This window comes from Geotrypetes seraphini, chromosome 2 (genome assembly GCF_902459505.1).
Source record: "Geotrypetes seraphini chromosome 2, aGeoSer1.1, whole genome shotgun sequence".
Classification (NCBI taxonomy): Eukaryota; Metazoa; Chordata; class Amphibia; order Gymnophiona; family Dermophiidae; genus Geotrypetes; species Geotrypetes seraphini.
In genome coordinates, this window is record NC_047085.1 from 161919988 (window position 1) to 161947596 (window position 27609).

A 27609-nucleotide genomic window follows, 5' to 3' on the forward strand; every position below is an offset into this window, starting at 1 on the left:
AGACCTACTGAATATGATGTTAATTTCCTGATTCACAGCGAGGTGATTTTTGATTTTTGATGTAAAGTGGAATAATCAATAACTAAAGACTAAACTGTAGCCAATTAGGTATGACTAAATGGGGCACATTTTCAAAAGTAAAATAAAATTCTATAAAGTGGCATTTGGATGTTTTCTCTGGATTTTACTAAACACGGTGAGGTAAATTCTCCAATTCTCATAGAATTCCTATGAGTGTGAGAGCATTTACTTTACCAACCTGCAGTAGAAACCTCCATCACCGTTTAGTAAAAGGAGCCTTTTGTTTGCTAAAACATCCAAATTGCCATTTTCAATATATATTTTTTTAGACGGTTTTCTATGCTGTTTGTCTACAGTGCATCTAAATCTCAAGGGCGTATATGTTGGAGTAGATTTGGGGTAGAATTACAGTGGACTTATGATTTGGATATTTTCCTGCAATTATGAAGCATTGCAGAAAACAGAAAATGAAAAAGGAAGGAAGACTCTGGTGCTCAATGTCTTTTATTTGATATGTGGTGACTTGACACGATCATGTTTTGACCAAGCCGTGGAGATGTGTGGTTTCAGATATGGGACCAAGCTTTTTGTGTAAGAATTGCTGTGCCGGTTTGTAGAGCCAATTGCTACTTTGCAAGAGAGATATTTGTGCCAGCCTTAGGAAAATATTAGATATTATATCATTCTGCCATAGACTCCTGAGGCAGGTCCAGTTGGGCCGAAACACGATCAAGTCAAGTCATGACATATCAAATAAAAGACATTGAGCACTAGAGTCTTTCTTCCTGTTTTGTTTTCTACTTTCTAAGTTTTGGGAAGTAACCATCTCCTGTTTCCTGTGGACATTGCAGAAAACATCCAGGGCAAAACATGGATATTTGAGTCTAGACCTGTTTCTATAATAAATAGGTGCCAAAAGGTGGCCAAACTAACCAGATGACCACTAGAGGCATAAAGGCATCACCCCTCTTTCTCCCCAAGTGGTCCTTGATTCCCTCCCACCCCACAAAGATATAAATGAAACAGTACATACTAGCCAATATGACTGTTTCAGATGTTATGGTCAGTCCTATTAGAGCAGCAAGCAGGTCTCTGGAGTAGCCTAGTTGTTGATGCAGTAGACTGCAGAGAAAGGGACCTAGGCCCATATCCCACTCTAACTAGAACATTTGTGGTGGAAAGTATCAGCCCTTCAAAACCCACCTTTGTACCGACATATACTGTACAGTAGGTGACACCTGCATTCATAAGGGCTATTGAGGTAGTATACAGTTGGGTACAGTAGGATTGGAGTGAGTTATAGAGGAGTTACCATATAAGGGTGGTTATAGTGAGATGTATACCTGGAACCTTTTATGTTCAGTGTCCTTTAGGGTACCCCACTGCTTGATAGAATGTCTGTGTGGCCACTCTGCTAAGAATGTTGGCCCTCATAATAATAATAATAATAATAGTTTATATACCGCAGGACCGTGAAGTTCTATGCGGTTTACAATGATTAGAAATGCTACAGATTGAGTAGAATTAACATAGTTAAAATCTATTGATTAACAGCTCTAGAGATCAGTTATTGTGGGAGAGATTATGCAAATCAGCTTCTTGTGTACTTTAGGAACACATGTTTTTAGGTGTCTCCTAAATTCCTCATAGGTATTTGCAAGCGTAAGTAATTGTTTCAGATCATTGCCCCATAATGCTGCTTGATAAGAGAAAAGATGTTGGTGATGTCTTTTAAATTTACATCCTCTAACCAGAGGAGAAACAAAATTCAAGTTTGAGCTTCTCTTATATCTATTGGTTGAAAAGGAGAAAAGGTCGGTTATGTGTTTGGGGGCTAGGCCGAATAGTACTGTATTTGCCGGCGTATAAGACGACCCCCCAACTTTTACAGTTAAAATATAGAGTTTGTTATATACTCGCCATATAAGACTACCCCTTCTTCCGCACACCTTCTGCACAACAAATAAAACTTAAAAGAACATCAGAATTTATTTCAACAATTTTAATTAATTCATTAAAGCTGAATAGAACAATAAACCCATGGGAGCTGCCATGCTATTTGTTTTCTAAACTGTTAACCAAACTGAAACTGTTCCAAGGCTTCCTCAAAACTCGAACATACAGAGTCAAGTAAAAAGAGCATCTATCCGACCCATGGTCAAACCCATGCGGAGTACCACAAGGATCACCATTATCTCCTATATTATTCAACCTCTTCATAGCATCACTCGGCAATACCCTAGACGCCCTAAACACAATATCATTCAGCTATGCGGATGATATAACAATCCTCATCCCCTTCAACATACAAGACCCCTTATCAACAAACCACCTGAATATAATAATGGAAACGGTAGAAAAATGGATGTCAAGTCATAAACTGAACTCGGAAAAAACTAAATTCCTACTATTAGAGAAGGAAAAAAAACCATCATGCACAGAACTGGAATTAAACACAATCAAGTACCCAATGCAAAGCACACTCAAGATCCTAGGAATTCAACTAGACAGAAATTGCACAATGCAGACCCAAATCCACAAAATCATCCAAAGAGCATTTTTCACAATGCGTAACCTAAGAAAAATAAGAAAATTCTTCATCAAAGATCAATACAAGATAGTAGTACAATCCCTAGTACTAAGCATAGTAGACTACTGCAACAGCCTATACCTATCATGCCCAAACTACATGATAAAACAATTACAGACTGTTCAGAACACAGCCCTCAGACTCATCTACTCCCTCAGCAAATTTGACCACATCACCAACGCTTACCTTGAATCACACTGGCTACCAATAAAAGCAAGATCCCAGTTCAAATTCTACTGTCTACTATACAAAGTAACACACGGAACAGCACCCAGCTACCTAAACAAAAGACTACACCGTAATCTCTCACACAGATTAAGGAGAACTCAAAAACTATTCGCTTACCCTCCTCTCAAAGGTATACGACACAAGAAACTATACGACAGCCTTTTAGCTACACAGGCAGCAAAAATTGACACTACCATTTCCAATCTACTGATCAATTCAATAGACATAAAAGAATTCCGAAAAGAAATCAAAACTCATCTCTTCAAAAAATACTTTCCATCATCTTAACCTCAACATAGCACTAGAAAATACTCACACGAACACCACCACCTTAACTATACCTAAACATTGTACAACTCACTTCAACAACCTACTATTTATCTACTATGGGCTCTAAATGTCTCCTGGAAACTTCCAGACTAATCAATTGTAACTGATACATTCCTGATTCTATGTACTGTAATATTCCTGAAATTATACAGTCTCCTAATTTGTAATCCGCTTAGAACCGCAAGGCACAAGCGGAATAGAAATCTGTAATGTAATGTAATGTAATGTAATGATAGAAGGAAGATAACACATAGAGGGAGAGAGCAAGTGCCGGGCAAGTCCCTAGCAAGTTTGCTGGCATGACAGTTTCCCTTTAAAAGCCTTCAAAAGCTTCCTGTTCGCCCCCGCAACTTCCTTAAGGGCTAGACTCCACACACAGCCGCATGTGCGAGAGACATAGTAAAGAGAAAAGGGGTGGGGCCAGAGCGCCGCTGTTTCCCGCTGCGCAGGATGAAGGAGATGGCACCCTTGTCACACTGATGTCCCGCCATGGCCCCGCTGATGTCCCGGCAGGTTTACTAGTACCGTAAGCACCGTAAGGAGGTAAGGAAGGAGATGTTAGGGCATGTAAAGTAAGGGCATGTAAACAGTAGAGAGTTGCGCGGGGACAGAAATCCCACCCGTCCCCACCCGTCCCCGCCAAAGTCCCACCCGTCCCCGTGAGGAATCCCACCCGTCCCCACCCGTCCCCGTGAGGATTCCCTCCGTCCCCACCCGTCCCCGCGAGGAATCCCCTCCGTCCCCGCCCGTCCCTATAAACTTCAGAAATAGTTATTTCATTTAATTATGCTACTGAATTAAAGGCTCTGGTAGAAACCCATTTACAAATAAGCAAAAAGACTTTATTAATTTGAAAATATTAATTGGGAAGAATACATACTTTGCAAATGGGTTTCTACCAGAGCCTCTAATGTTTATAAATTTTTATCAACACAACTAATATACTACTTTATCCTGAAGCAAAATAAAAAAAAAGAAATATAATTCTTTTCCTACCTTTGTTGCCTAGTTTCTGCTTTCCTCATGTTCTCATTCAATTCCTTCCATCCACTGTCTCTCTTCCTTCTGCATCTTCCATTTGCTCTGTTACTGTGCCTCTCCCTTTCTTCCCCCTTCCAAATTGGTCTGGCACCCATCTTCTTCTCTCCGCTCCCCCCATAGTCTGGCATCTGTCTTCTTCCCTGCCAGCGTCTTCTCCCTACTCTCTCTTCCCCATTTCCTTTCAGCGTCCTTCTCCCCCCATCTTCCCCATGTCCTGTCAGCGTCCTTCTCTCCCCTCTGTCTTCCCCATGGCCTTTCAGCGTCCTTCTCCACCCCCCCCGTCTTCCCCATGTCCTTTCAGCATCCTTCTCCACCCCTTTGTCTTCCCCATGTGCTTTCAGCATCCTTCTCCCCCCTCTGTCTTCCACAAGTGCTTTCAGAGTCCTCCCCCCCCCCGCCCTTCCCATGGCCTTTCAGCGTCCTTCTCCACCCCTTTGTATTCCCCATGTGCTTTCAGCGTCCTTCTCCCTCCTCTGTCTTCAAGTGCTTTCAGAGTCCTTCCCCCCCCCTCCTGTCTTCCCCATGGCCTTTCAGCGTCCTTCTCCCCACTCCTTCTCTACCGCCCCGGGTGCAGCACAGCTGGCCAGGTCCCCTTACTTTTGTGGCACTTCCCCGACCGACTGACAACAGCCCCGGTCCGACAAACCTCCCTGCCCTTAACTGCGAATCTAAATTACCTTATTACAGCTGCTGTAAGAAGATAATTTAGATTCGCGGCTACAGGGCAGGGAGGATTGTCGGACCGGGGCTGTTGTCGGTCGGTCGGGGAAGTGCCACAAAAGTAAGGGGACCTGGCCGGCTGTGCTGCAACCGGGGCGGGGTGTGGCGGGGCGGACCGCCCCCTCCCTTGGTAGCCACTCGAACCGCGAGGCTACTCTCCTCCTTACCTGCACTGCCTGCAGCACAGAGCCAAACGGAAGTCTTCCCGACGTCAGCGCTGACGTCGGAAGGAGGGAGGGCTTTGTTTAAGCCCTCCCTCCCCTCCGACGTCAGCGCTGACGTCGGGAAGACTTCCGTTCGGCTCTGTGCTGCAAGCAGAGAAGGTAGGGAGAAGAGCTGCGCGACTGAGTACATCCAGCCCCGCAGGAACCCCGTGACCCTCGGAGGTGTCCCCACGGGATCCCCGCGACCCTAGGGGGTGTCCCCACGGGATCCCCGCGACCCTAGGGGCGTCCCCATGGGATCCCCGTGACCCAAAGGGGGAACCCGCGGGATGCCCGCGGGTCCCGCGGGATTCCCGTCGTCCCCGTTCCCGTGCAGCTCTCTAGTAAACAGTACCCGGTGTATAAGACGACCCCCGACTTTGGGGAGGATTTTAAGGTACTGAAAAGTCGTCTTATACGCCGGCAAATACGGTACCTTAAAGCAAAAACAGCCAAATTTAAACTTCACACATGCCTCCATCAGCAGCCAATGCAGGAGTCGGTAGGAGGGAGTTATATGATCGAACTTCTTTAACCCAAATATCAGCCTGACTGCCGCATTTTTCATTAGTTGTAATTGCTGCATATTCTTCTGAGAAATTGCCAGATAGGTGATATTGTAGGAATCCAGTTGGCTCAGTATGATGATGCATCAAAATATGCTCTAATTGACTGAAGTTTCCAGAGAGTAAAAAAACCCTTTTAAATCAAAGATTCCACCTGGTCTTTCATGGTTAGGCCCTGATCAAGCATTACGCCCAGAACCTTCATAGTGGGTTGAACAGGATAACTAAATTTGTTGATGCACAGTGGTGTTTCAGTATCTAGTGGGTGTGACGAAGCTACAAAGAATTTTGTTTCTTCTGAATAAAGCTTCTGTCTAAATTCAGTCATCCATTGTTCCATCGAATTTAGTACTTCTGTTGCCATGGGAGTAACTTCTGAGAGAGAGGTGGCGAATGGGATGATGATCGTAAAGTCATCTGCGTAACTGAATAATTTTATCTCTAGTTGGGACAGTTGCGCACCTAATGATGACATGTAAACATTGAAAAGCAATGGGGATAGTGGTGACCCCTGTGGGGCGCCAGTTGGGTTACTCCAGGTATCTGAGAGATTGTAATTAAAATGAACTTGATAGGTTCGGGACATAAGGAAGCCTCAGAACCAGTTTAACACCTCTCCTCTGATACCAATTGCATCTAAGCATTGTAACAATTTCCCATAGTCTACTAAGTCAAAGGTAGACCTCATATCAAATTGCATAATCAGTGCATTAAGGCCCCTGCTAAACAAGGAGCGTAGATTATCCAAGATGGCTGCAATTACTGTCTCAGTGCTAAACAAAGGTCTGAAACCAGATTGAGTTTCATGTAAGAGAGAGAACTGATCAAGATATTCCATCAATTGGGTGTGTACTAATCCTTCCATGATTTTTATAAAAAATGGAATGGATGCTACTGGTCTGTAGTTGGTTACTAATGCTAGTGATTCTTTACGATTTTTGGGAATTGGGGTTATTATAATGAGGTCGTTATTAGTAGGGAATTTTCCATTTTTAAAATTTTCGGTCAAATGATTCAACAATGTTAGTTTAAAGTCTAATGAGGTTGTTTTCATAATTTCTGGGGGGCAGGAGTCCAAAACACAGTACGATTTAGTGTGCTTGTTGTATAATTTGATGTAATTATTGCATTCTAAATCTTGAAAGGAGTTCCAAATCATATCCGTTGGTGTTTCATTTCCTTGTCTGTTAACTAATGATTATATATGTTGTTTGCCAAACAATTATTCCCATTGGCTGTTTTTGTATGTTTTTCATTTGGACTTTATTTTCAAAAATGGTTCAAAAAGATAGACACATTGAGCAAGGGACATCAACGCCTTTGTGAAAGCTTCAGGTCTGAAAACAATAATACATGCAAAATGACACCAGCGCAAGGTTTTTCAAAATTATAACCAAGATTTATTGAATTATTGTTTCTATTTTTCCATTATTAGATCAAAAGAACAGCATCATTGCTTAACGTTGCACTAATGGGAGATCGTTAATAGTGGCCAAAATGCTGGCCTTCTCCTAACGGTCTCGTTTTTCTAGCTCCAGAATTTCTATTATATACTGTTGGCTTTTCGGTGACATCATCATCATAATCAACCAATAACAATCCTATGGGTGGTCTTAAAGTTGGACAAAGAAACATTCCTCCACATTTAAAAGTTAGACAAAGTTTCAGAAAATTACTTTTTATTTCTGAATTAATATTATAACATTATGCAAAAGAATTCTACAATTATTAACATGGTGCTGAGAAATTCTCAGCCCTAAAGGAAAAACTCTCTTCCTAAGCTGACAGATTCAAATTGCATGGCCTTACACAGAAACCTTAGTCTGGAAGAGGAAAGCTGACAGCTTCATGTTACACACAGTGATAAGCATGGGCTTCCAATGCCCCCCCTTCCTATGCTGGAGACTGAAGCAACAGTCTCTGACTCTAATTACTCCCAGATGTTGCCTCAGGATTTTCCTTAGTGTTTCTTCAGGTTTAAAATATATAAAATATTAGAATTTAAGTACACACCATTCTTTCATATATCTCTCATATCAATCATTCCTTCGTTCATTCGGGGCCCCTTGCACACATTCATACTTAATGCATTTTATCTCTTAGTTTAGGACACTTGATCTTCCTAGCCAGTCTACAGTACATGTGGTATTACTTAACACCACGCTGCTGGGAGCGGGATAACTCAGAGAGGACAAAGACAGAATATTATTCACTGGCCCAAGATGGTGGCTGAAGACAGGACAGATATAGTACACACAAAGAACCCAAACTGGATTCTATGTAATCATGTAATCATGATTTCCATCATGATTTGGCTCAACAGCAAAGTACATAAACAGATATTATTATGCTTTCCCTTATATTAATCCTTAGTATATTTTTCTCTGGCCTTAGCTACATTATTATTCAGACTTTTATTCACCCGTTTTTCGTACGTTTCTACTTGGGCGTGGTCCTTAACTGACACAGATGTTTGTATCTAACTAGAATTACCCAGAATCATACGAAAAACTGGCCTTTTGTAGAAAAACTTCACAAAAAATACTGCACTTATCATGTCCTAACATCCATTCCCATTTCCGTCCCATAACCAGCGCTGGCCACGAGCCACTACTCAACACTGAAGATAAACACATCTAGGAAATGGCCATTTTCGAAACAAAAACATAGATGTTTTTCTGTTTTGAAAATGGACATTTTCTCTCCTGGATTTTTTAATGTTAATCCTGAAACATCTCAAATCGGATTTAGATATCTTATTGAAATGCCTCTCTTTTGGGGTCCTTTACTAAGGCACGCTAACTGATTTAGCATGCGCTGAATGCTAAGGTGTTCATTATATTCTATGGGCGCCTTAGCATTTAGCGTGTGCCAAATCAATTAGCACACGCTAAATCGATTAGCATACCTTAGTAAAAGGATCCCTTTATGTCTAACTGGTCATGAAATGAAAGTAGGCTAAGGATCTAAGATACAATGTGACCATTTATTTTTAATAACTAACCTGTAATTGAGAGATTTTGAACTCTTTAGTGTTTATTTTTTCTTTTATCAAATATGATTGTGAATAGAATTGACCCACCAGGTCAATTACTGGTGGGTAATAACATTTGCTGAGTCCTGGCTCCATAATTATAAGGTAGGGATTTACTAGGGGACAGGGAGGAGGGGAGGTAATAGTAGAAGGAAAGATAAGGTGAAAGGAGGTGTGAGATGAGCTGTGAAGGTTGATTGGTGGAACAAGGTTGTTGTGAGGTGGAGAAGTAGTGATGTGTGAATGGTTGTGATTGGGTGGTGTTTGGTAAGCTTTGATTGGTTGTGGTGTGTGGAAAATTATTTTGGCGGATGGCATATTAGTCGGGTGGGAAGCGAGTTGGGACGGGCGAGTGTGGAGAAAGAGCATATGAGGTGTTGCCCGCCCACCCATCCTTGTGGTTTGTGGAATTTGGGGAAGTGGTGGAAGAATTGTTGTCTAAATGGGATAATGTGGGAGATGGGGTGGGATGGTAGCAGCTTTTGTCTGTGTGGGTGTGTAATTTGAGGAATTGTGGGGAAAGTTATATGGCTGGGGGTATGGAGTTCATGTTCAACTTGGGGGATGACAAAAAGGGAGCACTTGTGAGCGTCACTGCCATGAGTGGGAGTCGTGACCTAACGTTACCATGAGTCATGATATTGCGAACTGGCAAGGTTTGCCAAGTATGGATGAGCTAGTTTCATGACCGAATAGCTCATTGGGAGGAGGGAAAAAGGGGTTGGGATAGCTGCATTGGATTGTGGGAAATGTGATTGAAGTTGATTATGTTTGTTAACTAAATTAAAAGGTTTAAATAAAGCTGCGGCCAAACTTTATGGCATAAGTAATTTGTTGTTTAGTAATTGAATGGTTATTAATATAAGTTAAAGGATGGTGACGGAGTGTGAATGCAAATGTTATTAGAATCAAAACCAGATATAGTCATTAGCCTGTGTCATAAACATTTTCATTCCAAAATTACATTTTAAAAAAATAGTTGTGTGAAAAAGTGTGATGTATATAACTGTTCTTCTTCTTTGACAATCCAATTTCACATTTATTTTTCACCAGTGCACCTTTAATGTTAAATTGTCATGAAGTGCTCTCCAGTCACGTATCATTGGCTTTTTTGAGTTTAACAAAGCATTTCCTAAACAGAAATTGTTCACTGTGCTCAGGATTATTTCCTGCATACCAAGTTCAGCACAGTATAGTAATATGGAGTTTCAACAAACCTGAACTTGATGGACAGTGTATCTTTTTTTAGTTCAAAATGATTATATTCTAGACTGACGAATGCTGTGTTTGCAGCGCTGTAACCTGTGAAGGTTGTACAGGGAAGGCTGGTAGCTGGCTGACTGGTTTATTTATTTAACACAGTTCCCTTTTTCTAAAGTGTGACACGTCTTAACAAATGGCATAGCCATGAGGCGGTGGTCTTGGGGGCCTGTCCCCCTCCACTTTAGGCTTAGTACCTCTCCAACCATAGTACCCATAAAATGGCTGATGGGGAGGCCACAGACTCACCAGCATGAGAAATTTGCTACCAAGCTACTCCCCTTCTACTTGTTTGGCTGCAGTATGTAGCAAGACCGTGGTGTACATGAAGAATCCCAGTGTAAGGAATTCTGGTGTTTGTAGCTGAAGACATGCAGCTGGCTTGTTCTTTACTGCAGCAGCACAAGGAGGAGAGGAATGGCTCAGCAGTTAATTTCTTTGGCTGTCAAGGCACCAGCATCTCTGCTAGCCATTTGATGGGTGTTGTAGTTTGGTGGAGGACTGGGTGTGTGTGTGTGGGGGGGGGGAAGCCTCCAAGGCCCCCCTAACCTCACCCCCCTAACCTCACACTGTTTAGGGAAGAGAGTGGCCTAGTGTTTAGAGCTGCTGCCTCGGCACCCTGAGGTTGTGAGTTCAATCCCAGCCTGCACCCTGTGACTCTGGGGAACTCACTTAACACTCCATTTCACCCAGGCACCACAGTTAGATTGTGAGCCTGATGGGGGCAGTTAGAGAACATACTTAAGAGTACCTAATTATTTATATTGTATGATGATCCCTCCGAGGCTTACTGTACCCACCTGTACACCACAATAGTATTTATGTCTGCAGATGTCATTTTATGTGGATATGGTGGGTTTTGGGTGGGTTATAGTGACATGTATACCAGGCCAGTTTGAGGGTAGCCCCAGTCCCAAAAGTGTCCTGCATGTCTTGATAACCCCTAGGGATTCCCAAGGCTGTTTCTGTATGCATCTGTTAAACTACAGTAGTATATAGAGCAACTTGAGAAATAACATAGGATATATATTTACTGCTCATGCTAATTAGGGGGACAGTTCAGGGGCTGGGTCATTGTCTAGATCTTTTGTGAAGGTAACAGCTTTATATTTATGTGAGATTATTTATGATGGGGATGGTAGTCAATTTTACCCGGATATGTGGAGTGCCTAAAAGCTAGTATGGTTTTTTGAATGATTGAAGGGGGTTTAGGGCTAATATTTTTGAATATTCTAGAAGTATGAATGGTAAATGAGTTAAAATATTTTTGAATTAAGCAAGTATAAGGAAGTTTTAAAGGTATGCTATTTGAATGAATGAATATAAGTGTGAATGGGGTTGGAGGGGGTGGTAATTCTATGATTACTGTGATGCTAATTTTTAACTACTTTGGAGTGCAAAGTATATTATTTAAAGTTAATAGGATATGATAAAAGGTGAAATGCATGAATGGTAGGATGGTATGTTTGTTTTTTGCTATGAATGAGGAAAGCATATTTTAATATAAATACATATATTTTAAAGTTAAGTGCTATAATGATATTAATAAATTTCTTATTTTTATGATTTTTGACTATGCATTGCTGTGGTAGGGACAGGGGTATACTGTTATGAGTTGTTAAATGAATTTAACTGTTTTATTTAATTAATATGTTTTACAAATTATATAGTATATTATGATAATAGGTTAACCTTTTCCTTTCGTAATAAATTTTACGTTACGCTGGTTCCAATCTGAATTATTTTAGCAAAGTTTTGTATTATTCACCGTTATCATTTACGGCTATTGTAAAGATAATGTAAATAAGTCATAAGTCTGTAAATTCAAATATTTTGTGTTACTGGCTCTTTATTAGCCCATACAGACTGTTTATCCATGATGGCAACGACATTTTTGGAATGTCCCGTCATCTGGGACACACGATAGGAAAAGGTTAATATTAAGATATAAATTGGTTAATAAATTAATTGCTTAAGTAATTAATTACTTAATTTATTGCTAAAGGGGTTCCTGATTTCTATAGTAAATGAATTCATTTATTTACCCATTGTTTATTGTGGTTGACAGAATATTATAATAGTCTAATAATAAAAATTATACTTTAGGGGATTTGGGTTGGGGAGTTATAGAGTCTCTGGGGAGGGGGTAGTAGCTAGCTGTCATGAACGTAACCAAGTTTAGGAGAGTATTTATGGGAGGGGCTTGGGGTAAGAGGGAGAAGGGGTTCATAGGGGGACCCTGGATGTGAGGACTACTTTTACCTTATTATATGTTTAAAGGGAAATTGATAGAATGTTTTGTAGTATGAATATTGGGTAAAGGAAATGTGGGATTACATTCTATAGTTCAGATTGGTATAATTAATAATGAGTTTTAAAATCTTTTCATTGAATGTTAATGGGCTTAATCACCCAATTAAACAGAAAAAAAAATGCTTAATTTTTTGAAACAACAGAATGTGGATATATATTTTATACAAGAGACACACTTGTCTGATATAGAGTCAAGGAAAATGGAAGAAGAATGGGTAAAGCATTGGGGTTTTTTTTGATCCTGCTGTAGGGAAGAAGGCGGAGGTAGCTATTCTGGTCCATAGAAGATGTTCGGCTGTATTTAATTTAATTGCTTCAGATCCCTCAGGAAGATGGGTTCATGTGGATATGAGCTCGGGGAATAAAACTTTGGTGCTGCCCCTAATTCCAATCAAGTTGAATTTTTCAAATCTTTTCAGGGACTGATATTACCACTGGCTGCTTCTAAAGTAGTAGTAGTGGGGGACTTTAATGCTGTTATGGATCTATTGGCGGACAAAAATCCCAGTAGTATAATTAAGTCAATGGATTTGGATAATATGGTACAATCTTGTGGTTTTAAAGACATATGGTGGATCCTTCATTTTAATGCTCAGGAGTTTTTGTTTTGCTCCCATGTTCACAAATCATTCTCACGAACAGATTTTTGTTTCAGATCAATTACTACAACACATAACAAAAGTTGACATAGATCAAATTGTTATGTCAGATCATGGTGGTGTTTGGATTGAATTTAGGTTTGATGAACAAGATTCTAATAGACCTGTGTGGAGATTTAATAATACATTGCTTACGGATTCAAAATTTCTTAAAGAACTTCAATTAAAGATGAAGGAATATTTTCAAATTAATGTCTCAGAGGAAATCTCATTAGAAACATTGTGGGATGCTTTTAAAGCTACCATGCGGGGGCAGATCATTTCATATGCGGCACATGTTAGGAAACAACTTAAAAAGGAATTTTCTAATTTGGAACAAGATATTAAGGAATTGGAGGCAAAATTACCAGCAAAATGGGAACATATTACTCTACAGGCCTTCTTAAAAGCTAAATATAAATATATTGAGATTTCTTCACAGTTGGTCAGGAAAGATTTGCTTTCTCAAAAAGCACTGTATTATGGAAACTCAAATAAAGCGGGAAGATTATTGGCTAACTATCTTAAAGCAAAAAAAAAAAAAAAAGGAAAGTAAAAATTGTTGTGATTAAAGATGAGAAGGGTAAAACTCACTCATAAAATGGAAATATTTTGAAACAACTTTTAAATTTTTACACAGCTTTATATTCTTCTGAGCTTTATTCAAATAAGGAAATTGAAGGTTTAGAGGGGCATAATAATAATAAAAATACGTCCAAGTCCCCTTTTGGCCTAAGGCCTTAAACGTTGAAAGTAGAAGCAGGGAAAATGTCCATTATTAAAAAAAAGTCTCGTTTCCATACCTGTGGATCCTGTGCCTAAATTTACACCCATAATTTAAACTAATTAGCACCCATAATTGCTTCCTAAGATCCCAATTAATGACAATCATTGGCTTGTTATGCAATCAATTTGAATGTGCAAATTGGGCACATTCCCAAATTTGTGTGCATAATTTTTAGTGCTTTTTATAGAAACAGAAACATGATGGCAGATAAGGGCCAAATGGCCCATCTAGTCTGCCCATCTGCAGTAACCATTATCTCTTTCTCTCCGAGAGATCGCACGTGTCTATCGGTGAGTTTGTGTGTACTAGTGTTTGTTATTTCTAAATTATAAACACTATTAAGTAATAGCTCATACGTTCCAAAATAATGAACATGATACAATGAAAAACAAAATAAAAGGAAAGGAAATGCAAATTATCTGCCTATACATCCCCAATAATGTGACAGGTGCATTTCATCTCTTTCCCTTTTTGTATGCATCATTCTTTTCAAAATGAAATTTATCAGCAAGATATTTTACATTCAGTGGTTGGTGATAATTTTTGGAAAAGCATTAAAAACCTGCAACATCTCTTTACAGAAGAGCCTTGATATGACCTCACAAGATAGAGAAAGCTGAACATCAGTTCCTTTTTGTTTTCCCTCCTTCCCAATGAGTCTTTATTTCATTCTTCTTTTTTCACAGTGGACTTCATGTTAGTGTCATAGTGTTCAGCACTAAGAAATGAATATGGACTGTGAACTAAGGCCCTCTTCTGTAAAACTGTGATAGCAGTTTTTAGCGCGAGGAGCCACGCAGAATGATCCGTGCTGCTCCTGATGCTCATAGGAACTTAATGAGCGTTGGGAGCAGTGTGGGTCATTGAGCGTGGCTCCCTGCACTAAAAACTGCTATCACAGTTTGTTAGAAGAGGGCCAAAGTGCCCACCTCACATGGCCATTCCACTCAGTTGAATTTACCACTAATGACATGAGATTCATGATGGGAGAAATGGGAGATTTAGCAAGAGAAGGAAAGGGGAAGAGATAGATTACAGGTTTGATGGGGGAGAAGGGATGTAGGAGTTGGATCATTGGTTCCTAATATGAGGGACTGTGTAGTAGAAGGGACAGTTTAGGAAGTCCATAAATCTGAGAGTGGAAGAAGATAAGAAATCTACAGGTTTGTGACATGGAAGATGTACTTTATATGAATGCTGAAAATCTATCCTTCAAACTTCTGAGACAAATACTGCTGAGAGGAAGTTTTGGATTATGTCTTGAATACCAATATAAATTCATTGCTGAACCATACTGCAAGAACTCAGGCAAGTCACTCTATATGTGTTTTTCTTTTCTATTTTTATTTTTCCTTTGAAACTGAATTTGTTTTTGAGTGAAATGCTACAGATATTTGCCTTGATGTCATACCTTTTGGACTGCTAAGGTCAGAATAAATCCATTATTCTTTCTTGAATAACTTGGTCTGAGTTGTGGTAACTTGAAACCAGTACTTACCTTGTTTTCTCCCAGACCTAGGCAGTTTCCTAGGGTCCATCAAAAGTCCTGAAGATACCCCTGGTCACAGGGGACACGCCAGAACAGAAGGTTTGTCACAGTGTAGCTCCACTCTGACGAGTGTTTGTGACAGTATACTGTATGTACTTATATTGCAAAAGACACTGCTTGTATATCAAGTTAAAATTTAATAAAATGTTTTGCTTGTCTTGCAAAGCACTTGCAAACCAAGTTACTTGCAATCCAAGGTTTTACTGTACTAGGATTGCTGACCTCTGCTCTATATAGTCAAGTGTCAGATGAAAAAAACAAAACAAAACAAAGTAGTCCATTGCCAAATTTCCAAAATACTGTATCTTTGATTCTAAAGGGACTTATTTTTGTTCCAATAACTCACTGAAGTATGTTTTATCAAATTTCCAAAGTAGGGAAGCCAGGGCACGAGGCAGACCTCGGCGGTTTCTGCCTTTACTCTTCCGTTTCTGTTTTTGTTTTTTCTTTGCAGGGCAGGAGAGGCAGGAGAGGAAGCCAGAGCAGGCAGGAGGACCGGCGAGAGATAGCTCCGCCCCCTCACCGCGTCATAGGTCGCATCGGAGCCCGGGCTCCCCTTTAAGAAGAAGGGAAGCCAGGGCACGAGGCAGACCTCGGCGGTTTCTGCCTTTACTCTTCCGTTTCTGTTTTTGTTTTTTCTTTGCAGGGCAGGAGAGGCAGGAGAGGAAGCCAGAGCAGGCAGGAGGACCGGCGAGAGATAGCTCCGCCCCCTCACCGCATCATAGGTCGCATCGGAGCCCGGGCTCCCCTTTAAGAAGAAGGGAAGCCAGGGCACGAGGCAGACCTCGGCGGTTTCTGCCTTTACTCTTCCGTTTCTGTTTTTGTTTTTTCTTTGCAGGGCAGGAGAGGCAGGAGAGGAAGCCAGAGCAGGCAGGAGGACCGGCGAGAGATAGCTCCGCCCCCTCACCGCGTCATAGGTCGCATCGGAGCCCGGGCTCCCCTTTAAGAAGAAGGGAAGCCAGGGCACGAGGCAGACCTCGGCGGTTTCTGCCTTTACTCTTCCGTTTCTGTTTTTGTTTTTTCTTTGCAGGGCAGGAGAGGCAGGAGAGGAAGCCAGAGCAGGCAGGAGGACCGGCGAGAGATAGCTCCGCCCCCTCACCACGTCATAGGTCGCATCGGAGCCCGGGCTCCCCTTTAAGAAGAAGGGAAGCCAGGGCACGAGGCAGACCTCGGCGGTTTCTGCCTTTACTCTTCCGTTTCTGTTTTTGTTTTTTCTTTGCAGGGCAGGAGAGGCAGGAGAGGAAGCCAGAGCAGTCAGGAGGACCGGTGAGAGATAGCTCCGCCCCCTCACCGCGTCATAGGTCGCATCGGAGCCCGGGCTCCCCTTTAAGAAGAAGGGAGCCAACGGCGCCAAGCCGTTCGGCGCGCGGCGAAGGCGAGCGGCAAAGGCGCTCGCCTTAGCGAGAGCGGTTTTGCGAAGGAGCCTTGCAAGGGAACCAGAACCAAGTAATCTACTTTCTTTCTCTTTTCTCTCTCTCTTACCACAGCAGGAGCAAACCAGCACCTCAAGAGAGCGATGGAGGACCCAGGATCCCAGAGGTACTTTCCGGTATACTGCACAGAGTGTAATATGTACGACTACCTCCCCTTGGGAAGGCGGGAGTACATATGCAGTCGGTGTCAGGAACTGGAAAGCCTGAGGATGGAGGTCGGCAGATTGAGGGTCAGGGTCCAGGAACTGGAGGAACTGCGCAACACGGAGGAAACGAGCTGGTCAACCAAGGACACAGACGGAGAAGGCCCCACTGTGGACCAGGTGAGGGACCTCGAGAGATTCATCGAGGAGGCCTATAGGAGGAAGGTGGAGGAACAGGACCAGCAGCTGCACAGACGGATGTCGGCAGACGAGACCCAGGATCCACAAGGCGACTCCGGGGAAGGACCTAGCGGAGGAACCGCGCAAGAGGAGGAGACCGTTACTCACTGGGACCCCGAGGGAGAGACACCGCACTACACCGAGGACACGGACCTGAGACAGAGGAGGTTGCTGAGGAAAGGGAAGTCTGCTATTGTAGTGGGAGACTCGATCTTGAGAGAGGTTGACAGTCACGTAGCTGGAGGAAGGGAGGACCGGCTGGTGACTTGTCTCCCAGGGGCCAAGACACGAGACGTCACTGATAGGATCGAGAGGATCCTGGACGGAGCAGAGACAGAGGAGACTGCGGTGATAATCCACGTCGGAACAAATGATGTAAGTCGGAGGAACTTCAGCATGGCCACACTGACTGACCAGTTCAGGGTCCTGGGACGAAAGCTGAAGCGGAGTACCCGGAGGATAGCATTCTCAGAGATCCTGCCTGTACCGAGAGCAGATGCAAAGAGGCAGGCAGACCTCCAGGCTGTGAATGCATGGTTGAGGAGATGGTGCCAGGAGGAGGGCTTTCACTTTGTGAGGAACTGGACTTCGTTCTGGGGAAAGAGTAAGCTCTACCGGCGGGACGGCCTGCACCTGAGCACAGCAGGAACTAGGCTACTGGCAGCCAATGTGAGGAAGGAGATCGAGAGGGCTTTAAACTGAGGAGAGGGGGAAAGCCGACAGCTGATCTGAGGTTGACGCTTCGGACAACAGTATCCAGAACAGATGCTGAACGGGCTGACTGCAAGGAGGAAGTAAATAGACCGGCGGATCTTATGATCAGACAGCGAGGGAAACATCAGGTAAAGGGAGCTTGCTGGGAGGAGACTAAGGGGCATGGAGACACAAGGAGACTGGGTGGCACAAGGGCTGAAGCTGAGGGCAATATAGGGGTGCCACAAGGCGAAGGGGATCAGACGGAGGCTCAAGGGATGATAGCCCAGGAGGGGGCCGATAGGGCTAGAAAACCCAGAGGAAAAGCGGGGAAGTGGGGTGGAGGGAATGTGGGGAAACCGAAAGCTACGAGGGTAAAGGCTGAGGGCAAAGCTACGAGGGTAAAGGCTGAGAGCAAAGCAGAAGCACAGGGAACAGGAGAACTGACCGAAGTTCAAGGGGAGGCGGCCCAGGTAAATACAGAGGTGGAGGAAAAACGACGGGACCTGCGGTGCTTGTACGCAAATGCAAGAAGCCTCATGGCCAAGATGGGTGAACTAGAGGTCGTGGCCAAGGGGGAAGACCTGGATATAATTGGAATTACAGAAACATGGTGGACAGAGGAGAATCAATGGGATGTGGCACTGCCGGGGTACAAGCTCTACAGGAGGGACAGGACACACAAGAAGGGGGGAGGCATAGCAATATATATAAAGGACTCTATCTACTCGGTCGGGATGGATATGGCAAAGAAGGCAGAGGGGCTGGAATCGCTATGGGTCAAATTGCCGGGAAACAAGGGTGCAGTCATAAAACTGGGGCTATACTATCGCCCACCTGGTACACCGGAAGGAGTCGGACACGACTTGGAAGCTGAACTGAGACAAGAATGCAGGACTGGAAGTGTAACAGTGATGGGGGACTTCAACTACCCGGGGATTGACTGGAGTATGGGTCACTCCAACTGCACTAGACAGGGAAACAGGATTTGTAGAAGCTGTGAGGGACTGCTTCATGGAGCAACTAGTCAGGGAACCGACGCGAGGGAATGCTACTCTTGACCTCATCCTAAACGGATTAGGGGGGCCTGCAAGAGGGGTAGAAGTGGGAGGACCACTAGGCAACAGTGACCACAACGCGATCAGATTCACATTAGAAAGGGGGACACCCACAGGAAGGAGGACCGCAACGACTGCGCTCAATTTCAGGAAAGGGAACTATGTTGCTATGAGGGAAATGGTGGGGAGGAAGCTCAGAAACATCCTTAGGATGGAGACTGTAGGAAGCACCTGGACCCTATTCAGGGACACCCTGCAGGAAGCACAAAGAAAGTACGTCCCCAGTTTCAGAAAAGGCGGCAAGAACAAGCGGTCAAAGGACCCGGTTTGGATCTCAACAGAAGTAAAGAGGGCAATAAATGACAAAAAAGTATCCTTCCGGCGATGGAAAAAGGACCCAACGGAGGAAAATCACCTGGCGCACAGGAAATGCCAAAAGGAATGCCACCGAGAGGTTAGAAAAGCAAAAGGGAAATATGAAGAAGGGCTGGCCAGGGAGGCGAAAAACTTCAAGGCATTCTTCAGTTACGTAAAGGGGAAGCGACCAGCAAGAGAGGAGGTGGGGCCGTTGGACGATGGGGATAGGAAGGGAGTGATTAAGGAGGATAAACAGGTAGCTGAGAGGTTGAACACATTCTTCTTGTCGGTTTTCACGAGAGAAGACACATCTAATATACCGGACTCAGAGGAACTCATGAGCGGGGAACAGGCTGAAAAACTGGAACACATAGAGGTAAGTAAGGAGGATGTCCTCAAACAGATAGACAGGTTAAAATGCGGCAAATCGCCGGGCCCGGACGGGATCCACCCAAGGGTTCTGAAGGAACTAAGACAAGAAATAGCGGGCACAATCCAGCATGTTTGCAACCTATCCTTGAAAACTGGAGAGGTACCAGAGGACTGGAAATTGGCGAATGTCACACCTATCTTCAAGAAGGGATCGAGGGGTGACCCCGGGAACTACAGGCCGGTGAGCCTGACTTCAATTACAGGGAAGATGGTGGAAGCTATGATCAAGGACAGTATTTGCGAGCACATCGAGAGAAATGGCCTACTGAGAACAAGCCAGCATGGATTCTGTAAGGGAAGGTCATGCTTAACGAACCTTCTGTACTTCTTCGAGGGAATAAGCAGTCGAGTGGACAATGGGGAACCTATAGACATCATTTATTACATTACATTACATTACATTAGTGATTTCTATTCCGCTTGTGCCTTGCGGTTCTAAGCGGATTACATTAGAAGATGGCTGGACATTTCCAGGCGATGACAATACAATTATTTGTATAACTTTACAAACTTTGCAAACCTAACTTTACTTAACTTTTCGTACATAACTTTACATAACTTTACGTACATAACTTTACATAACTTTACGTGGAGTTACTTTGTGTTACTTTACATTATCCTTACCGTGCTTGCATAACTTGCATTAAGTTTACATAATTTATCTTACATAATTTATCTTACATAACTTTACAAGACTTTACGTAGAGTTATTTTATGTTATTTTACCTTATTATTCCAGTACATTGCATAACTTACATTACATGATATTACAAAGCATAACCTTATGTTATATTACAACGCATAACCTTATGTTACTTTACATAATATTACAACGCATATTCTTATGTTACCAAAAAATCGTCTGTTCCTAGGTTGCTATATCTGATTTTTTCAGTATTTGGGGAGACTGTGTTTCTAGATATGAATTGGCTTTACGCCCGATGCAGCTAGATTAGATGTTGCCTATGGGGACGAAGTTGCAGTTGGTTGTGAGTTGCAGTAGGTTATGAAGGGAGAGAAGATGATGGTAGATTATAATATTGGGATGTGTTTTTTGAATAGTATGGTTTTTATATCTTTTCGAAACGCTTTGTAGTCTGTTGTTGTGGTCAGCAGCTTGGATATAGTGGGGTCAGTTTTCGCGGCCTGTGTAGCAAGTAGGTTGTCATATAGCTTTTTGCGTTTTGTGCCTTTGAGTGAGGGGTAGGTGAATGGAGTCTGGGTTCTCCTTACTCTAGTTGAGAGGTTTCGGGTTAGGCGGCTGTTTAGGTAGATGTTTAGGTAGATCCTATACCATTTACCTCGATTTTCAAAAGGCTTTCGACAAGGTGCCACACGAAAGGCTGCTTAGGAAGCTGTGGAACCACGGGGTGGGAGGGGATGTGCACAGATGGATCGAGCACTGGTTGTCGGGTAGACTGCAGAGGGTCGGAGTGAAGGGCCAATATTCTGACTGGCGGGGAGTCACGAGCGGTGTGCCACAGGGATCGGTGCTGGGGCCGTTACTCTTCAACATATTTATCAATGACCTGGAAAAGGAGGCAAAGTGTGAGGTTATAAAATTTGCAGACGATACCAAACTGTGCGGTAGAGTTAGGTCCAGGGAGGAGTGTGAGGACCTGCAAAGGGACCTGGACAAGCTGGAAGACTGGGCAAACAAATGGCAAATGCGCTTTAACGTGGAAAAATGCAAGGTCATGCATATAGGGAAAAAGAACCCGTTGTTCAACTACAAATTGGGGGGGGCATTGTTGGGAGACAGCAGACTTGAGAGAGACTTGGGTGTGCTGGTGGATGCATCACTGAAGCCATCTGCACAGTGCGCAGCAGCCTCGAAAAAAGCCAACAGGATGCTGGGCATCATAAAGAGGGGCATAACAACCAGGATGCGGGAAGTCATCATGCCATTGTATCGAGCGATGGTGCGTCCACATCTGGAATACTGCGTTCAGTATTGGTCGCCGCACCTCAAGAAGGACATGGCGGTACTTGAGAGAGTCCAAAGGAGAGCAACGAAACTGGTAAAGGGGCTGGAACACTGCCCATACGCCGAGAGATTAGATAGGCTGGGGCTCTTCTCTCTGGAAAAAAGGAGGCTCAGGGGAGATATGATAGAGACCTTCAAGATCATGAGGGGCATAGAGAGGGTGGATAGGGACAGATTCTTCAGACTGAAGGGGACAACAAGTACGAGGGGGCATTCGGAGAAACTGAAGGGAGATAGGTTCAAAACAAATGCAAGGAAGTTTTTTTTCACCCAAAGGGTCGTGGACACATGGAATGCGCTACCGGAGGAAGTGATCAGGCAGAGTACGGTACAGGGATTCAAACAGGGATTGGACGGATTCCTGAGGGATAAAGGGATCGTGGGATACTGAGAGAGATGCTGGGATGTAACACAGGCATAGAAAGCTAACCAGGTAATAAGTATAGTAACCCAACAGGTCGTGCATGTGCAAGACCGGAGGGTTAGGACTACGATGGGAAGATAGGACTTAAATGAGAAAACAAGGTGGCAAGGGAGCCCCTTCTGGTGATGCAGACAGGTCGTGACCTGTTTGGGCCGCCGCGGGAGCGGACTGCCGGGCAGGATGGACCTATGGTCTGACCCGGCGGAGGCACTGCTTTTGTTCTTATGTTCTTAAAGCACAGAGTATTTGAAGGGATTTTTTAAAAATCCTATTATTTGTTTGTGTTCAAAATCTTTTGAAAGTAGATCACTTAAGTTGTGTAGGCAGGCAAGAGTAGGAGGTTTGGCGAAACTAATGTAAATAACGTATTAGTAGCTTGTTGGTTGCTATTTGGGAAGCTGTGTATGTCAATATGACGTGCATCATGTATACTTTGGAGGACACTTTCTTTATAATTATCCTATACCATTTAATGTTTTTTGAATATCTTCTATGAAAAGCTTATTATATGTACAAGATTATTTTTCTTTCATAGGGACCTATACACTCATATTAATTGGTATTAACATTTAAATTTACATTAAATATGCACTAACACAAGGTTTAGCTAATATCTATGTTATATATTAAGAACAAAAACACATGCTATTTGCACTTGTACTTTATTATTTTTGGAGATTCCCTTGCATGCCACAGTCAATATAATAAATATGCAAATACCCAAAAGATTTCTAAAAAGAAATTCAAAGAAAGCTAAATGAACTATTTCCTTCATGTGCCATTGGCACTATTTCAGACATAGTATTGGGGCTCTGTATTACCCACATATTTCTATATCAAGGGTATATAGGAGTCACCTCCACCAAAGCTTCAGAGTAATATGCTACTTTATTGAACACACATCAGATAATACCAAGCAATATGGATAGATATCAGATAATGTACAAGAAATATAAACACTAAACAAAGTACTTCACCATGTTTGGCACACCCCCTTCCAATATTGATCGGAAATCTGTTCAATCTGGAAGAAACCCAACCCACGGTTCCCAAGGCTGCAGCAAGATTCAAAGTCCAATCTGTGCCTCTCAGTCTTTTATAGCACAGAAAGTGCTGGATTTTCACACACACAGACACTGCTGTTTCTACAGCAACAACAGGTGTCTCCCTTATCTCCTAACTCTCCTGGATGGAATGTGCTGCTCAGGCCCTCCCTAATTGCAGTACCATGGGAAACCTTCCTCGGCCCTTCTCGGTGAGACATAAAACATTACAAGAGATATATACAGGTTGATAAACAACTTGCTTTCACGAAAGTGAGCTGTAAGGCTGCTAATTGTTTGGCACAGATGTCAGCTAAAAAGCAAGCAGACATGAAGATTCACACCTAATAGCCAAAGTGACCACTTGCTATGCCCTTGCCAGCCATGGGCATAACATGCTCCCATGAGGGAATCCAGTTTCCCCCTTCTAATAAATATACAAGTGGATTTGCAGCTGATTTCAGGAGATTGGTGCTTGTGAATCCAGAGGCTCAATTTCAATTTGGGAAAGAAGCAAGAATGTGTGGGGTGACTATTGGCTCACTGACCAAGGCATCTGATTTCTTTGTGGGAGGTGAGGATATCATTTCATCATTTATTAGCTTGATATACCACAAGATACTATTCAATAGGGTTTCTATAGGGTTATGTAGTATGTAGATCTGAACTTGGAGGTTTGTATTTCAGGTTTGATTGGGGAGACATTCTAGTGGCCTACATTTGAGTTTAGGGAATGTGTGAGAAAGTTCAAGTTTATTTAAAATTTGATTGATCACCCAATCATATATTCAAGGCGATATATACATGTATATTCAAGTGTTTGCATGCTAACAAGCTCTTGCATTTTGGGAATAATTAATGTGGGAAACCTAATATGCGTAGCATTAAGGTATGTATTTTTATTTAGTTTGAGCCTTTTCAGAAGTAATTCAGAACAAGTTATGCTCAAATACAGCAGGCATTTTCTTGTCCCATGAGAACTTACAGTCTATATTTGTATTTGATTTACTCAAGGTCACAAGGAGTGTCAGTAGTATTTGAACTCAGGCTCTCAGTTGAAGAAAAACAGCAGTGAGAAAATGATGAACAACTCAAGAGACCACTTTGGCTCAATTATTTATTGAATTGTCCAATAAAAATTCATGATAGCCTGACATGGTTATGTTTGGCATACCCTGCTTGTGTCAGGGATCCACACACTGCATAACACAATCAAAATGCTATTGATTATGTACATAAAAATATGATGACAAATTAACCATAAATACTTAATAATTAACTAGTTTTTAAATATGTAATCATTAGTATTTTGATTGTGTATGTGTTATGCGGTGTGTAGATCCAAGGTGACAGACACAGGAGAAAATGCTTTCTCACACCGGAGAAAATGGAAAGAACAGTGAAGGCGACCTCTGTGCTCAACAGGATTTATTTATTCATTCATTCATTCATTCACATAAAGACTCAACTCGTGTTTCGGCCTACAGGGCCTGCATCAGGAGTCTTAACTGAAGTCTAGATCTTATTATACAGGCCTCTATTATCTCGAAGACTGGATGCACTTAATATAATATTGTGCTAACGAGTTGCAGAGATTAAATAAAGCAAAAAAAAAAAAAAAAGTCTGCCATCATATGTGCATCCCATCCTCCTGGGTATCTGGCTTCCATTGTTTTTATATCTTGGTGAAATCTTTCATCTCGCTCTTCACTTAAGTCACCAAAGTTCTCTGGAAAGTGATCTAAGTGACTGTGCAGGTAATGACTTTAACACTCATGTTACAGCCAAGCCTGTTGAAATGAAAGAGCATTTGTAGTTGTTTGTCTTCTTGTTGCCAAGAAAGTTTTTCACAACAAGAGCAAATGAAGACTAGGCACATGATTCATTTATTGATGCTATGAAATGTGGGTCATTTATAAGTTGTCTGACCTGTGGATCATCAAAAATCTCTGCCTTCAGTTTTTCCATGGTATGTCCAAGTAACATATGTGCTACCCATGCACTACCCATCTTTATTCAGAGCCTTTACAAATTGGTTCATCAGGCCTAGCTTTATATGTAGTGGTGGCAGTATGATTCTATCTCATGCTACCAAAGGTTAATTGATTATATTTTGTCCTCCAACCACCTTATATTCCCTTGGAGGCCAATCTTTTTTTGCACAATGTTCATATTTGACTCTACTATCCCAAAGGCATAAAAAGCAAGGATACCATAGCTAAGAAGCTATAGCTGATGTGGTCTATCCAATGTAATTTTCTATATCATCACCCCAAATAACCCCAGGAACAGGTCAAAAACTCAAAGCACCAATATTTTTTGTTGTTGACCTGTGTAATAATAATAATATGGATGTTTTGGGCTAGACCTATATTAACAACAAATAAATGCCAAAAAGGTGCCTAAACTGAACAGAAGACCACTGGAAGGATGAAGGCATGACCCCTCCACCCTCCCCAATGGTCACTGATCCTCTCCCATACCCCAGAGATGTGAATGAAACAGTACATACCTGCCTATATGACAGCATCAGATGTTAAGGACAGACCTATTAGAGCAACAAGCAGTTCCTGGAGTAGCCTAGTGGGAGGTGTAGTGAAATATAGAGATGGGGACTTAGGCTATACTAAGGAGATCATTGTAGAAGCATCTAGATGTGTAAATAACAACATTTATATGTCTAGAATGCACACAGTGATTTTAGAAAGCTGCTATTAGCAAGCACATATTCCCTGAGTTGTGAGTATGGACAAGTTATGGCTACGGCACAGTGTGAGTGTGCCCTAAAAATAGATTCGTTTTTCTCATTGTACAGTGGAAGTTATGTTTTTTAAAAAAAATATTCCCTTCAGTTTTTGTACCTGCCCTGAGGCAAGTACAAGTGCCAGCTCCCAGTTTAGATTCTACATCTAAATGAAGGGATAAGTGCAAAAACCAACACAACCTAATTGATCTACCTGAATCCCCTTGATATCGGTATCCAACCCTTCACCTTTCTGACTCCTTACCCTTCCTCTTGATCCCTGATATAGCAATGAAACCCTCCACGCTAGACACTTACATGGAGTTTCATTGGTTTCTAGTAGGAGGTACACATGAACCATGGATAGCTGGGAATCCCTTATGCCCCAGCCACTAGAAACCAGGGAAACTCCCAGTAAGTAGGTCCTAGGGAAATGTTCAAGGGGTTGGGGGCTTGTCTTGGGTTCTGGGGTAAAGGGTTCTTGACTGGTAGTCAGGAGGTCTTGAGAAAATAGGTAGCTTCTCCTAGGATCCAGGGTATAGGAAGATATTCACTGACGGGGTAGGGTGGTTCCATATAGCAAAATTAAACATTGGCTCTTTTACAACACCCTGGAATATAAGGCCGCATGTTAGAGGCCTGATGCTCATTGGCATCTCAAAATTAGTGTTATTTTTCCATGAATAGCACAGCTTGCAAAGTTCAACATAAGCTGCATTATTCAATTTGCATAATAATGAAGTCCTTTGTATGCGTTATAATGATTTTTCTCACATTATTATGCAACCCATGTTGACTTCAACTAAATTGTTTCATGATAAAATAATGCATGATTTTGCTGTTTAACATGCTTTAAGAGACAAATTTCACACATTCATTTAATCCAAGACTGTAAATACACATATACACACTGTGTCAGTATAAATGGCTGGGGTACCTCCAGGATCAGGTGTGGGTTATAAGTTGTAAGTTATATGTGGAAGTGTAACACCCATTCATGTAACACCCATAATTTACTTATGCATGTGCCGCCTTATTTCGATGCTGCTTGCCATTTACTTGCACCCTTACACAATAGCGATTGGGTTCTCTATTGATAATTTTTCTAGTATTCTGTACATTAGCATGTATAAAGGACATATAAAAGTGGGTGCCCAATTAGAACTTTCTTCGCAGCGGTAATTTTATAAACTCACATGTATGGTCACTAACTGGTGTAAAATTACATGTAATAGCTTGATGTGTGTAGTTTGCCTGTAGCCACGATCAAGAATAGATTTTGGGTAGAATGCATTCAAAATTTGCAAACATGTGAGATTTTAAAATATAAGAAAAAAACTTGTGGTTACCCAATTGTTAAATCAAACACTCAAAACCACTGGTAAAAACCAAAATGACACTGAAGGTATTTCATCTACAAAGGAACAAGCCTCAGATTATGAGGTTTCACCCACTTCGGGTTTTCTTGAGAAGAAATTCCTATTCTCCTGCCCTTCTTTACATCACTGGCTTAAACCCAACCTACCTACCTTTCACTAAATTTATATTTTTCTATCTTTATTAAATCTCTTGTTAATGTAATAAAAATATTAATCTAAAAAAAGTCTCTCTAATTCATTATTTACAGACTTTATGGACTTCATAAACTCTTTACTGAAGATAATTGACCTAACAGTTCATTTCAGACAACAGAACCGACAGATTAATGCAAAGATTGTACTTATCTTGTAAAGTGTACTGATGCTCTAAAGTGCTACGTTGAAAAGTGTGATGGTG

At 42.1% G+C, this 27609-nt stretch overlaps 1 protein-coding gene and 1 long non-coding RNA gene across 6 annotated transcripts in view; one reads left to right on the forward strand and one right to left on the reverse strand.

The window, feature by feature from the left end:
• The window catches only part of LOC117355515, a 161852-nt gene extending 138722 nt beyond the window's left edge, over nucleotides 1-23130 (reverse strand). The window contains exon 1 of one of the 2 annotated variants that reach the window (XR_004538392.1): nucleotides 23025-23130. This is a non-coding gene — a long non-coding RNA (uncharacterized LOC117355515). The remainder of the gene's footprint in view (nucleotides 1-23024) is intronic. The other variant, XR_004538391.1, reaches the window with a different exon arrangement.
• CDH7 (cadherin 7) overlaps nucleotides 1-27609 on the forward strand; it is a 390069-nt gene that overhangs the window by 156716 nt on the left and 205744 nt on the right. Inside the window, exon 1 of one of the 4 annotated variants that reach the window (XM_033934195.1) lies at nucleotides 23554-23664. The exons of the other annotated variants lie outside the window; for them this stretch is intronic. The gene's annotated coding sequence lies outside the window, so the exon portion shown is untranslated. Of the gene's footprint in view, nucleotides 1-23553; nucleotides 23665-27609 lie in introns of those variants that run through there. 4 annotated transcript variants of the gene reach the window in all.